Source organism: Dipteris shenzhenensis, chromosome 12, assembly GCF_047967505.1.
Source record: "Dipteris shenzhenensis isolate YYH24624 ecotype China chromosome 12, Dip_SZ_1.0, whole genome shotgun sequence".
In the NCBI taxonomy this organism is placed as follows: Eukaryota; Viridiplantae; Streptophyta; class Polypodiopsida; order Gleicheniales; family Dipteridaceae; genus Dipteris; species Dipteris shenzhenensis.
In genome coordinates, this window is record NC_141607.1 from 14,276,372 (window position 1) to 14,290,614 (window position 14,243).

Below are 14,243 nucleotides of genomic sequence, written 5' to 3' on the forward strand. Positions count from 1 at the left end.
TCTTTTTGGTTGTCATTCCTTTTGCGTCAATCGTTATTATGTTCTAAGATAGTGCATGGATTATTGCCAACATAGAACTCTTATTTTCCTTTGACAAACTGAGATGTTGCTTGCTTTGACCGAGAATTCTAGCAAACTTACAATGGAGATATATATATATATATATATATAGATAGATAGAGAGAGAGAGAGAGAGAGAGAGAGAGAGAGAGAGAGAGAGAGAGAGAGAGAGAGATTAGTGCATGTGCGTGTGCATCATGAGGGACACAATCAAAGGAAGAGAGAGAGAGAGAGAGAGAGAGAGAGAGAGCATTTGTGTGTGTGCAAGAAGGGGGGTGGGTGTTGTGCGAATGCTTTGCCTCTCTTCTAACTGAATAGTTCAGTAAAACTGAGCATAGAGCCAAGCCAAGTGGTGCCTATGCTGGAGGATTTTGAAACTTGAAATTCTATTGCTAGAAATTACAAACATTTTAAAATCTCACTTTGAGACCCAGCGGAGCGGGTCTTTCACCCGTCGTAGACGGGTCATGCTACTCGTTAACACTAATGGAGAAGGTTCTGTGTACATTCATCTCCCGAATGGCGAGAAAGGTATCATCTATGACGTCCTCCATGTCCGTCAGCTTGCTAAAAGTCTGATGTCTGTCAGTGTTCTTGACAAACGCTGCCTCGAAGTTCGTTTCCAAAGAGGGCAATGCTCTCTATTCCAATCTGGAGCACTATACGCTAGTGGCACCCACACAGTGCAGAGTTGCTAATCACTTCATACACAAAGTGTGACACTGCCCAGTTATGCGAGGGGTGCATCTAAAGAGCCATTTCATAGGCAGCGTGGCATTGGCACATCCGGACGCCTCCATCTTGTTCATAGCAATGTTTGTGGACCAATGCTGACGAATCCAGGTATTTCATCACCTTAATTGACAATTTCTCTCGTTATATCTTCATTTACTTTCTTAAACGTAAAGATGAAGCTTTTGACAAATTCACCGAGTTCAAAGCTCTGGTCGAAAACGAACTCGTATGGGCCATCAAACGCCTTCGAAGCGACAATGGCAAAGAATACGACAACCACAACTTCAACGCTCTTTGCACGCAAGCATGGATTCAATGTGAGTTCACCATTCTCGAAACGCCAACGAGAAAAATCGTGTCATCATGGAAATGACACATTGCATGATCCACAACAAACAAGTGCGAGTTTTCCCGTGGACGGAAGCTGCATCCACTTCAGTCTACGTCCTCAATCGGGTCCCCAAATCCGCAATTTGAATGTCAACACCCTAGACATTATTGTGGCATAGCCACAAGCCGAACGTCTTGCATCTGAGTTTTTGGGTGCCCCGTGTATGTCCACGTGCCTGCTAGTCAACGTCAAAAGCTCGATCCACGTGGCGAACCCAAAATTTTTTTCTTTCACCTCCTTGAGCCACATGTCATCAATAATAGCCCTTGATCCTTTCTTAAGCTTTTCTCAAAAGCGTAGTATATTAGAAAGTGGGATGCCTTAAAATTAAGCCATCAGGCTTGTCATTTTTGTGGGATCTTCATCGATTCTTCCTAGAAGTGCATGCTTGGTGTAGAAGGTATTTCACTTGTGGCTTTAGTCTTTGTTTCTGATTTTGTGTGATGATCAAGTTGGCGTTCGTTACCTCTGCGGGGCTTGGTTTGTGCCTTGGTCTGTCATGGCCTGATCCAGCACTTCATCTTCATCGCATGAGCCTTGGGTTCCGCACGCATCGGTTCTGCTTACAGAGCCGAATCAAAGGGATACCTTAGATGCATATCTTAAACAAAAAGCAAGTCAAACGACGCATCTAGCATATCGCCTGCTCGACCAACTTGTCCCTGAAAACTTTCTCCTTATCAAGGACCTGGATTAGTTTCAATATTCGTCGCAAATTTGACCTTTGCAAAAGTTCCTTCTGCCAGGACATGACCGCGCTCATATCCTTTGCAATTTGCACCGGACCATAATGCGGATCATGAATCGCATGTGGTTTACGGTTTCACATATGTTTGTTCTTACTTTGAGACGTTCAACACAAGCATTTGATGAAGCCATTTCTGAGCTGGATACGCTCTGGGAAGAGTCATACTCGATCGTGACAATCTACCTTTGTGGAAAACACCTGATGCACAGTATTTCTTCTTCAGCCTTCTCGAATCCCTTCAGGCATGTCTTCGAGAACGTTTATCTTGCAGAATCGTGCCTCCTCGCCCGCGCCCCCCCCGCCCCACCCCCCCCCCATGGCACCCTCTCACCTTCATTTTTGCCGCTTCCGACCCTCGCATTCCCCCTGCAATCCGTGTGCTCTCAGGATTCCTGCTCAGAGAGCACTGTAGGCAAGAAGAGAGGCAGAATTGTTGGACCGAAAGAGCTGTAGGCTCGAAGAGTGGGAGAATCGTTGGACAAAAAGACCTGTAGGCAGACGATGGGGCGGGTTGCTTGCTGACTGAGAGGGCTCCCAGGGAGCCAAGCGATTGAAGCTAGCATCGAAGTGGGGCTTATTTGCGATGATGCTAATACGTAGACGATCTATGGCGATGAAGATTGCAAGCAAAGGTGCCACTACTGCAGAAAACCATGTACAAATTTGAGTGGATGGGCTACTGTGAGGCCGAGACAATGAGAACGCATCCATAGCGCACTACATTTTTCGACGAAGTTCCCACTTCAGAAAAAGCCAAGTCTATGGAACTTAATAATGCTTATGCATTCGAGCGCTTAGCCAAGCTTCTCGGTACCAAATAGGCTCTCCTTTCTTCCCCCTCATGACCTTGCTTTGTCTCTACCGATCCGAGATGGGTCGGGTCCGTCCCCTAAAGGAAGTCGCCTGTACTCTTGGTCCCAAGATTCATATGTACTCTTGGTCCCAAGTCCAAAGATGTGCCTATCAGTGAGCGCCTTGCTGCGGGCTTCCTTCTTCTGGGTTTGGCTGGAGCCTGGCACGAGAAACTATTCTGATTAGCAGAGCCTCATAAGAGAGCTAGGCCTTGGTGGATGTGCCTCGTTGTCTTATTAAAGGTTGCATCACAGTAGTTCCCTGGGTGGATGATTTGGGTAGCTTTTTCGATTTGGTCATGATTGCTTATTGCTTCATTTCGACTTGCACAGTTTCATTCATAGCGCAGGAGGGGAGAGAGAAAGAGAGAGAGAGAGAGTTTAAATGTCTCTAGATTTGTCCTAAAGGAGCTTTAATCCGTAAACTTTTTTGCTTGCTACAAACTCCGCAATGGTAAACAATGTAGAGCATTCTTCTTTTAAAAATTTAATTGAAACCCAAAAAGAAAAGATTATAGATGCATGATCTCAAAGAAAATGCTTTTACACATGCCATCAACATTATGCCTTGGAGTATTTCCGTAAGGTTTTTCTTGTATGGTATATTGATTGACCATGTTTTCAACATGATTTTTTTTTTGAATTTGTTATATTCACTATACGATATCAACTTTGTACCTTGGGGTATTTCCACAAGGATCTGCTCATATGATATATTGATTGATCTTGTCTTAATTACCTTGAAACCCAAAAAAAAAAATTGTATATTTATGATCTCAAAGATAATGTTTCTACACATGCTGTCAACTTTGTACCTTGGAGTATTTTCGTAAGGTTTTGCTTGTATTCACTATACAATATCAACTTTGTACCTTGGGGTCTTTCCGCAAGGATCTGCTCATATAGTATATTGCCATAGTATTGTCACATAATTTTAAATTTTATGTCTCTTAACTTTGTATTTTGTTTTTGTTTAGACGTGCTGAACGTATTGACATAGCAATCAAGGAACATTCCAAGGAATCGAAGAGGCTATTTGGCTATATTCAAAGAGAAGTACTCTTACTCGTTGCACACACTAGGTCTGAAGCAACTTTTCCTAGCAAGAATAAAAGGAGTTTTAGGCATCAGCTCGATTACTTATTATGTAGCCAAAAGTTTTAAAGGCAATGCAAAGAAGAGGCAGTCTACTTTCATAAAGGAATCAACAATGCAAGTTAAACATAGCGTCCTAGTTCGGCCAATCACATTGGATTTTCATGCCATATTTTAATGGAGGGACAATGTATACGTTTTTCAAAGAACCAAAAAAAAGGTTCATGCATTCTAGACCTGAGTTAGATGCAAAGCAAATCCCTTCAAATAACATAGAAGACGTTGTGACTATGGTACCAGAACTTTATTTTGCTCTTTGCCTTGGCTCTTCAAACATTGCACAAACAAGGTTGGATCCACAATGATTGCACACTGGAAATGTCCTATTAGACTAGCATATGCTAAGCGAGTGCGGATTGATACACTACATATATAATAAATTCAAAGGAGAGCTTACTAGCTAGGCATTCTAGTGAGGCAGATAATGAGTACAAGAATAGAATTGAACTCGAAAGAGAGAGACTTACCAAGATGGGTTGGCTAGCTCCTGAGCTATATGATGGTACTACAAAAAATCCTCGGACATTTGCATCGGATATTTTCTCTCTAGGTTGGATATTCTCAGAGCTTTATAAAATCAACTTTTATATAGCAAAATATGTACCCAATTTATAGATTCTCATAGACTAAGCATAATGGTTAGAAGATGTTAAACTAGTCCAATACATTTCCAAAAGGATGGTTAAACAACATCCAAAAGACCGCATATCATTATGTAGTTCATGCCATCTATTTTCATCGACGAGAATCAACCCTGATATATGTATGTGACCATTATAGAAGATGGGATATGAAATGATTGCAAATTAGGTTTTTGATGCAATAAAGGCAAATCAAATAATATAAACTCATTGTATGGTAGCTGATCCTTCGTTGGGCTTGCTATTGTCAACTTAGTTTATAGTCAGGTATTTCTCTTTTTTTAATTTCCAAAAAAAAAAAATCATACTTTATAATGAAGAAAATCTTTAATAGATCTGCGAATTTCATAAAGAACAAACTCGTTACTTCAAGTTTGTTCTTCATCATTAATGTTGGTTTATTTATAGAACACATAAATTAATTCCGTACTCGCGTTCTTACAATAGATGCATGAAACCTACATTTAGAATAATGGCAACAGATAGGATTATCAAGAAACTACGCCTAGCTATAACTAGGATGTTAGAAAAAAAAGAAAAGAAAATTAGAGCCATCAATAATATCCTAGATGTTTCTAGAAAGAATGCTAAGTGAATGGAATAGTGACTGCTCGCAACACGTAAAGAAGCTACAATTATGTGCATCATGTGGAAAATGCAAGCTTTGGACTAGGAAAAGCAAGAAACTTACACAATCTAATAGTCTACGACAACCCAACTCGGTATCTCCTTATTGCTTCTCGAATGTCTTGCTACATGTACACGTTGAGAAGTCTCACGGAGGACTAGCAACATGTATGACTTGCAAGGCATGTGTATCACATCCTTTTCGAAGTCTCTACTATGTTCCTTACGAAGCTGAGTACATACAATCCATCCTTCAAGCAAACGTCTTCCACGTGCAAATGTTGTTTGCTATTATATGTCAGCCTAAATTTAACAAAAGTCATGTGGTCATTGGTAGTGGGACAATCGACATCAAAGTCATTATTGGATAATCCTTTAATATGTTGGAATCGAGAAGGCTTCAATGTTTTTTGAAAAACTCTTCATGTAATGTCTTTATAATTTTATATTTTATTTTGCTATGTAAAATTTGTATTATTTATTTCTCAATCACTATTAAATAATATTTGTTATCAAGTAAAATGCGTGTGTTATAAAAGGTAAAAGTTATTCCTTAGAATTTTAGATGACTTCTTCACACTGTGTACTATGAGTATTGATGCACTCAGAGACTTTTGATTAATCTTTCACACTTAGACAATACAAAAATAGTGACAATAATATCAATGTTGTGAATGGTAGTACTGAATCTTTGGCAATAATAAAATACTTTGCAGCACAATCGACGAAAGCCAAGTATTTTCATCTTCCTATCACCTAATAAGTACATATAAACTATAATATATCGTTTTCAATTTCACATCCATGTGTGAGTAGTTACCGATCAGCATATGCGGACCACCCACTGACATATGGTTCAAAGGTATTTTGTATCCATATGCAAGTAGTTGCAAAAGTTTTATGTGGATCACGTATCTTTTTCATGGCTGGGAATGTGTATTTCCACAATTCTTACCATGCAACGTGGATGAGAGTTAAAAATATGCATCGGTGTGCTTCTAGCATATGTGTGTGGGTTTGATGGATATGATACTTTATACAAGTCTTAATACCAATAATACCCTTATCCTTGCAAATTTTTGAGTTGATAGGATATCATTTGCATGGTTGGGTAGGCGTCTTTTCACAATTCTTAAACATGCATCATGCATGAGTGCTTCTAGCATATCTATGTGTGTCTGATAGGCATGATACTTGTGCTTTCAAATTTTGATGGGGATCACGCATCAATTTCATGGTTGGGCATGTGTATTTTCAAATTTCTTACCATGCATTGTGCATGAGTGCTAAAAATTATGCTACAAATCAAGCAATGAGTAAAAAGCAACAATGTCAAGCAACAAAGTAATCAGAACAAACAAGAGAAATGAAAGAACACAAACAAGACAACAAGATACCAAGAAAGCTACGAACTCAAGCAAGCAACAAGATGCAATCATATCAAGTAAGAAAGTAATTGGAAAATTTTGGCAGCATCTCCCCTGGGCCGTAGAAAAATCTCATATTTGCCTTTTGTGCAACCACAAAGACATAAGAAACATGTAAACACACAATGTAGATTTCAAAGATTATTCTAATGCAGATGAAAGGATTGGGTAGCTTACCTAGAAGAAGAAATTTGAAGACAAACCACTCAAAATATCATCCAAGAGAATTTTGTATAGACTTCTTGAATATTGAAGATAACGGTGATGATGATAACATAATTGATTAGGATCAATCAATTATGTTAGTTGAGACTATTCTGAAACTTTTCAAAGTTGCATCATATGGAATTCATCTATATGTGTGTGCATATGCACAGAGAGAGAGAGAGAGAGAGAGAGAGAGAGAGAGAGAGAGAGAGAGAGAGAGAGAGAGATGTATGCTTGATAAATAACTTTTAAATGAATAGATACTACAGTCATGGATAATGTTGCTTGCCATTTGGCAAATGTTTGGGTTGAAACGATACCAAAAAATTTAGGAAAATATTGTAAGAGAACTAGAAGAGGATCCATATTTAATCAAGATAAAAGTCACTTTCTTCTTTGATAGCCCACTCATCATCATCATCAGGATATGAAAATAACCAACGACACACCATGGAAGGCTATCATTGTCAACATAAACTTAATAATTCAAAGAATAATGATATATCAGGCATTTAACATTCCATACTTTCTTTATTTGGATTGATTTTTATTGATTCAATATCTTGACATTATCTTTGTGTGACTTATTTTTCTTATTTTTGCTATTACTTTTTTCTAGAAAATTTTCCAAATAATGTTCATGATGAAGAAGTTACATCACCGGTAACCAAAAAAGGAAGAATATTAAAGGATGATGCAATGATAGAAAGAGAAAGATATCTTAGAAGGGCATCTAGAGAGGCTAAGAAAGCAAAATTTATTGAGCTAGGACATCGTATTAAGATGGATGTAAATGAGGAACAGGCTCCTTGTGGAATACACAAAGATTCATATGCTCAGACAATAACTCAAGCCACCCATAGGCATATAGATCTCTCATTGCAATCAATTAAAGTTGTACCGATCATTCAAAAGGAGGCAATGAGAAGATATGTTGCTGTAAGGCTTGAGTTTTTCTTGATATCTTTCGATGGTCTTACTTTTAAATGTTTAGTATTTAAAATTTCTTTTATATCGATGAATACTTTTGTGTATATTTTATTGTATTTGCAGGCTCGATATGAGTGACAAATGTTGGAAAACTAAAGTCTCAAAAGCATTTAGAGTGAACAAACATGTTGTATGTGAATTTTTTAAGTATTCTATTAAAAACTTGCTTACTTTGACATTGATTTTGTTGAGTTTTTATTAATGTGTTGTTTGTTATGAGTTGATGCTAGGCTGATAGTGTTTACTTACAAGATGGAGATGATACACAAAAACCAACATGGGTACCAGATGATGTATGGGAAAGAATAAAGACACTGGTAAATTCAGAGGAATTCAAGGTACACACACACACACAAATTTTATTGCAAGTATCATATGTTCTTTCTTTATTCTATTTAGCTTAACTACATTTTGACATTGTTTTTCAGAGATCTAGTGAAAGAAGAGAAATAGAAAGGACCAAGAAAACATTACGAATTTAGGTCGAAAGGGTTATGTTGGAATGAAACAAGAACTTGTAAGTTTAATAGTTTTCTTTCTTTTCATAATTCATGTTTTTATAGTAGTACTCTTTGATAAATCCACATGTATGACAAATAATTTAAACATGTAGATCTCTCAACTTCAAAGGTCTCCTTCATATCGAGAGGTGTTTTAGAAGCTCATACCTCGAAAGGATATGGGATGAAAGGAAGAGGAAAACTATCTGACTATGCATTGTCTAAAGAGACCAATGGTGTTGTTTCATTAGAGGTACTTCATGTTCTCTTTGTTTTATGAATATAAATTATTAATAAATGAAATATAATATCAATTTGATATATTTCATGTTTTTGATTGTGTAGGATCCTAATCCAAATGACAATGGGGATAATAATATTTCTAGTCCAAGACTGGTTGTACCTACCAAAAAGACTACTTGTGGCAAAAGAAAAATTGCAATCGGAGTGATACATGAAAAGATTGATGAGTTGCAAAGAAAGCTTCATAAAAACGATTTAAGTCTTTGGATGCCTTGCAAGAACAACTTAATGATTTGAGGAAAAGCATTTCTGCTTTACGTTTGGTAAATTTCATGCATACTTCATGATAATTTTCACAAAAAAGATGATTCATGCTCACACACACACATGCGCGCACGTGCATGTATTGTAGATATTGTTTTGAAAAGGTTTATGGATCTTTAATTAGAGTAGAAAGCATTCACATGAAGCATTATTAAGTATCATATTTACTTTATTTTAAAAAGGTTCATCAATCCACAATTGGAGTAGAAAAGACAGTAGCACAAACAAATGACATACGTGTTTTCCAAGTTGAATTTATTTATTTTTCTTAATTAGTATGGCAATGAACATAAAGTTTTTTGATATTTTTCATAAAGATATTTTAAACAAATATTCTACTAATGATGTCTTGAATGTATCTTTGTAGGTTGATGCTTTTCAAAGGGGACAACGAGTAAAGATCTTACATAAGGACTCAAAAGACATAGTTGGAATAGGGACAATAATTAGTTTGGATCCTTCATTTAGAGTTCATACTATACCAATAGGAGTTGGTTATGTAGCAGTACAAGTTGATGATGCAATCATTAAAGATGCTTGTATATTTAAAGCAAATGATGAGATTCAGACATTGGGTCAAGCCGTAGGCTTGAATGTTGCTTGGAAAACTCTTCATGTAATGTCTTTATAATTTTATATTTTATTTTGTTATGTAAAAATTGTATTATTTATTTATCAATCAACTATCGCATAATATTTGTTATCAAGTAAAATGTGTGTGTTATAAAGGTAAAAGTGATTCCTTAGAATTTTAGATGACTTCTTCACACTGTGTACTATGAGTACTGATGCACTTAAGACTTTTGATTCTTAGACAATAAATTTCATTCATGGATACCAAGTATCAAATGTAAAATTTTAGTCATTTAAGATTCCAATGTGATGTAACTTTTTGGCCCATTTTAAAAGCTAGTAGAAGTTTAAAAAAATTTGCCCATTTTGAATGCTATTGGTTATAAAATAAGAAATGGAAATTGTGATTCCATTTCTTGCCATTTGTAACATAATAATCGGCATTTTGTATGTCACTTTATTTCCATTTTCAACATGAAATCTTGCAAATTTTAAGTCATCTTTTGCCATTTCGAATATAATAAGTGACAATTTTTATGTCACCTTTTGCCATTTCTTTCATAGTTGGTCTCAAATGTACTGCCATTTCATGCATTATAAATGGCAAAAATATATGGTACTTTTGGTTGCCATTTCGATTATGGAAATAGCAAAACTATATGGCACTTTTAGTTGCCATTTCATACGTAAAAATGGCAGAATATATGGCACTTTTGGTTGCCATTTTAGAAATCAAAATGGCAAAAATATATGGCACTTTTGGTTGCCATTTTGCATGTGGAAATGGCAATACTATATGGCACGTTTGGTTGCCATTTCATATTTAAAAATGGCAAAATATATGGCACTTTTGGTTGCCATTTAAGACATAAAATGGCAAAAATATATGGCACTTTTGGTTGCCATCTTGCATGTGGAAATGGCAAAACTATATGGCACTTTTAGTTGCCATTTTGCATGTGAAAATGGCAAAACTATATGGCACTTTTAGATGCCATTTAATACGTAAAAATGGAAAAATATATGGCACTTTCGGTTGCCATTTTAGACACAAAAATGGCATAAATATATGGCACTCTTGGTTGCCATTTTGTATGTGGAAATGGAAAAACTATATGGCACTTTTAGTTGCCATTTCATACATAAAAATGGCAAAATATATGGCACTTTGGTTGCCATTATGGACATAGAAATGGCAAAAATATATGGGACTTTTGGTTGCCATTTCCAAAAAATGGCACATGTGGAAATGGCGGCAAGAAAGTGCCATTTAACAATGTAGAAATGTCACTTTTGGGCTGCCATTTCTACCTAGTTTTGTAATAGTGTGGATTGATAAAACACATTATATAGAAGCTATCCAATGGATAGGAGACCATGGATGAGTTGTTGCCCTGCACAAAAGTGTAAGTAATACTTGATAAACATACCAAGGGAAAATCAATCTTTTGCATAATAATTTTGGACTTTGGCTTCAACGTCGAACTTGAGGAGCTCGTCGATCTGGACAAGTGAGCAGCTGACAGCATATTACAGCAATTCAAGGATCCATATGATCTACAGCAGGGCGAATGGCCAATAACCATTGACAAGATAGCATACAAAATCGACCCAGAATTCACAAAAAAAACTATGGACCATTAGCAGCAATCTTCCCAAAAACCAAAAAGCAGAATACTCAAGGTAAAACCCTACCCACAATATAGAAGATCCTTTCGAAGTATATTTTGCCTTAAAACTACTTTAATTTTCGCTCATACTTTATTCAATTGTATGAATAGGAAACACAAATAAAGAACCTGCCATGTCAAACAACAATACCACATCGGTGACAAATTTTATCTATTGCATCACTTGGCTACAGAATGGGAAAAAATATATTGGAACTACGGACATTGAAAGACGTCTAAAACGACACAAAACTAACCCGCCATCTAAGATGATCGATGATGTCCAAAGATACAAACCGTTTGAGAAACACTTCAACGTGGAGGTCTTAGCATCAACTATGAATGTAATGGAAGCGAATAATTTAGAACGTCAATACATTGCATGAATGGACACAACATCGGGCTCAAAGGGTTTAAAAGGACACCCTATGAGCTCAAAAGAATATTACTACTTGAAGTGGAACAATTTGATTTAAAGAACAATATCATTTGTCTGACTTCATTTCCAAACATTCAAAATACAATTCATAACGTTCTTTATTCATTGTTCAAATTTGTCTACGCACTCATATACATGCACTTACATGACATATTCATCAATATAGAATTTCTAATTCCACTTTACATTTTTCATTTTTTCTACCGTTAACATTATGATTTATGCATTAACATAGCAACGATTCGACTATTCTCAACATCCTTTCTTAATTCTTAATTTATAATCAACTTATTATAAATTAGTCTCTCCCTTAGGCGACCTACCACACCCTAGTTGGGGCTATGCCATGCAAGCCAGGGGATACAAGATCTACTAGCCTCACACCCATCAATTCCTCTACTCCCGCAACATGCTCTTCATCCAGCAACCTTCTTCCTCTTCGTCTAGCAACCTTCTTCCTCTTCATCTGCCACACATATTTCTGCTAAGGAACCCCCTTCAGCCACACATCCCTTTGCCGACACACCCTCGTTAGACTCTGACCTTGCCAACTGCCACTTACTGCCTGCACTGCCCGACTCCCCAATTCTGCCACTTGTCACCACGACCAACCACCCTGTTAAGGAACCTCTTCTTCTACCCACGTGTGCTTCCTCGCACATATTCGAAGTCGGTGAAGGTAGCAATTCTGCTACCAAAATACCTATTGACCTTACCATCCCCCCTTCTCCCCCTCCAACCGACCTCGAAGTTCCCATCGTTGATTCTTCCCCGTTTGCCCCTTTACCCACCACCATCCCTCCCGTTGTCGCATCTCTTTCCTCACCACCCCTTTGTCGTTCAACCTGACCTCCTCATCCTCCTTCTCGCTTCGATGAAACATCTCTTTTGGTTCATGGCCCTCTACTACATGAACTGCAATCGCTTCATGAAACTCGGGCCTGTAAGTTCTGGCCACAGAGGGAAGCTACCATGGAAGATGAACTCTTATCCATCTAGAAGAATCATACTTGGGACTTGGTCCCACTGCCTCCTGGCTGACATCCAATCAATAGCAAATGGGTATATAAAATCAAAAGTGCTCCTGATGGCTATATCTTTCACTTCAAGGCCAAATTAGTCGCCGATGGATTCACACAACAGGAAGGCTTGGACTACACTAACACATTCACGCCCGTTGTACGCATCTCTTCCATTCGTCTTCTCCTTGCATGGGACACCACACACACCATGTATATTCATCAAATGGATATCCAAACTAGATTCTTGCACAACCATCTGCAAGAGAAAATTTATCTTCAACCCCCGCCCAGATTTCCTCATGCCACAGGCACAATTTGCAAGCTCCGCAAGGCCCTTTATGGTCTCAAACAAGCCTCACATTCAGATCATGGCTTCCAACGTAGCTACAGTGACCCGAGCCTCTACGTTTGCTCCTCCACCTCCCTATTTCTCATAGTCGCACTCTATGTGGACGACCTTATTCTCCTTTGCAATGACCTCCCTTTTCTTGACTTGTTCAAACGGGAGCTCCAACATGTTCACTATTGCCTTGGCATGCAAGTTACACAAGATCAAACCCATGGCCGAACCTATCTTCACCAACACAAATACATTCAAACTTTGCTCAACAAATACAATATGATTGATTGCACGTCGGTCTCTACCCCGCTTGACCCCAATGTCAAGCTTACCCTACAACTCAACCCCTCCATAGAAGCCGAACGCGACTTCATGCACACCATCCCCTACACAAACCTAGTTGGCTCTTTGAGTTCTCAGATGTGCCTAGCACCACATCATCTATGTTCCAAGGTTTTGAAAATGGTCATATGATGCTACAAAGTTCCAACACAAACTTGCCAAATGTCACTCATAATATTTCCGATTGTATGTTTTTCAATATCAAATTTTTCCCGCACTAAATGACGATCTCCTCTAACAATCTAGAGAATGTTTTTTGAAGGCCCTTGTAGTGCTTTGTAACATATTGGAAGCATGGAGCAATTGCTTCAAGTACTCATGCTGCGTGGATATGTTTTGGGATGTTATGCTGTTTACGGTACATCCACATGTAGCAAATGTTTAAGCTTCATCAACATATACCGAACAACTGGACAAGTACCTAACAGGTGGACTCAGGACCTATTCCCATTACGAATTAGGGAGCACTAGTTAAGGCTCTTAGCAAAGTGTCCACATTCGTACGCATTCCCATTAGTAATTTTAGAATGTAGTTAAGCCAAATTCCTGATTGCCGGTTAAAAATGTTTATAAATTTAACCCCTTCAAAATAGATACTTTAAGGACTTTTAAGAAGAGAAAGAAGTTGGAACATGAAAATTTAATAGTTAACTTAAGGGTAAGCATTGGGAATGATACTTAACAAGTTAAGAAAATTTCATAGTCAGAATCAACTCGAAACTATACAACATGGATACTCGTTTAAAAAGGTTGAAAAGAAGAACCCATAGTGACCTTGACTTTAAAGAAGTGACTTTGCACTGATGAGCTAAACCATTTTGTATAAAAAATATCATGAAAGTTTTATTTAAGACCACTTAGTGCATAACATAATGGGTTATCAATGGGAATGTAATTTCAATTTTAAGGTTAACTTTAACTTAATAGGACTAGTTATGTTAAGCTCACCAACATAACC

General features: G+C 37.5%; 1 long non-coding RNA gene across 1 annotated transcript; it reads left to right on the forward strand.

Annotated features, from left to right (window-relative positions):
• The first annotated feature begins 9,021 nt into the window (after positions 1-9,021).
• LOC147895856 (uncharacterized) lies at positions 9,022-9,578 on the forward strand. The gene is made up of 2 exons (XR_015541869.1): positions 9,022-9,147; positions 9,267-9,578. It is a non-coding gene; the product is annotated as an uncharacterized LOC147895856 (long non-coding RNA).
• Positions 9,579-14,243: the final 4,665 nt, after the last annotated feature.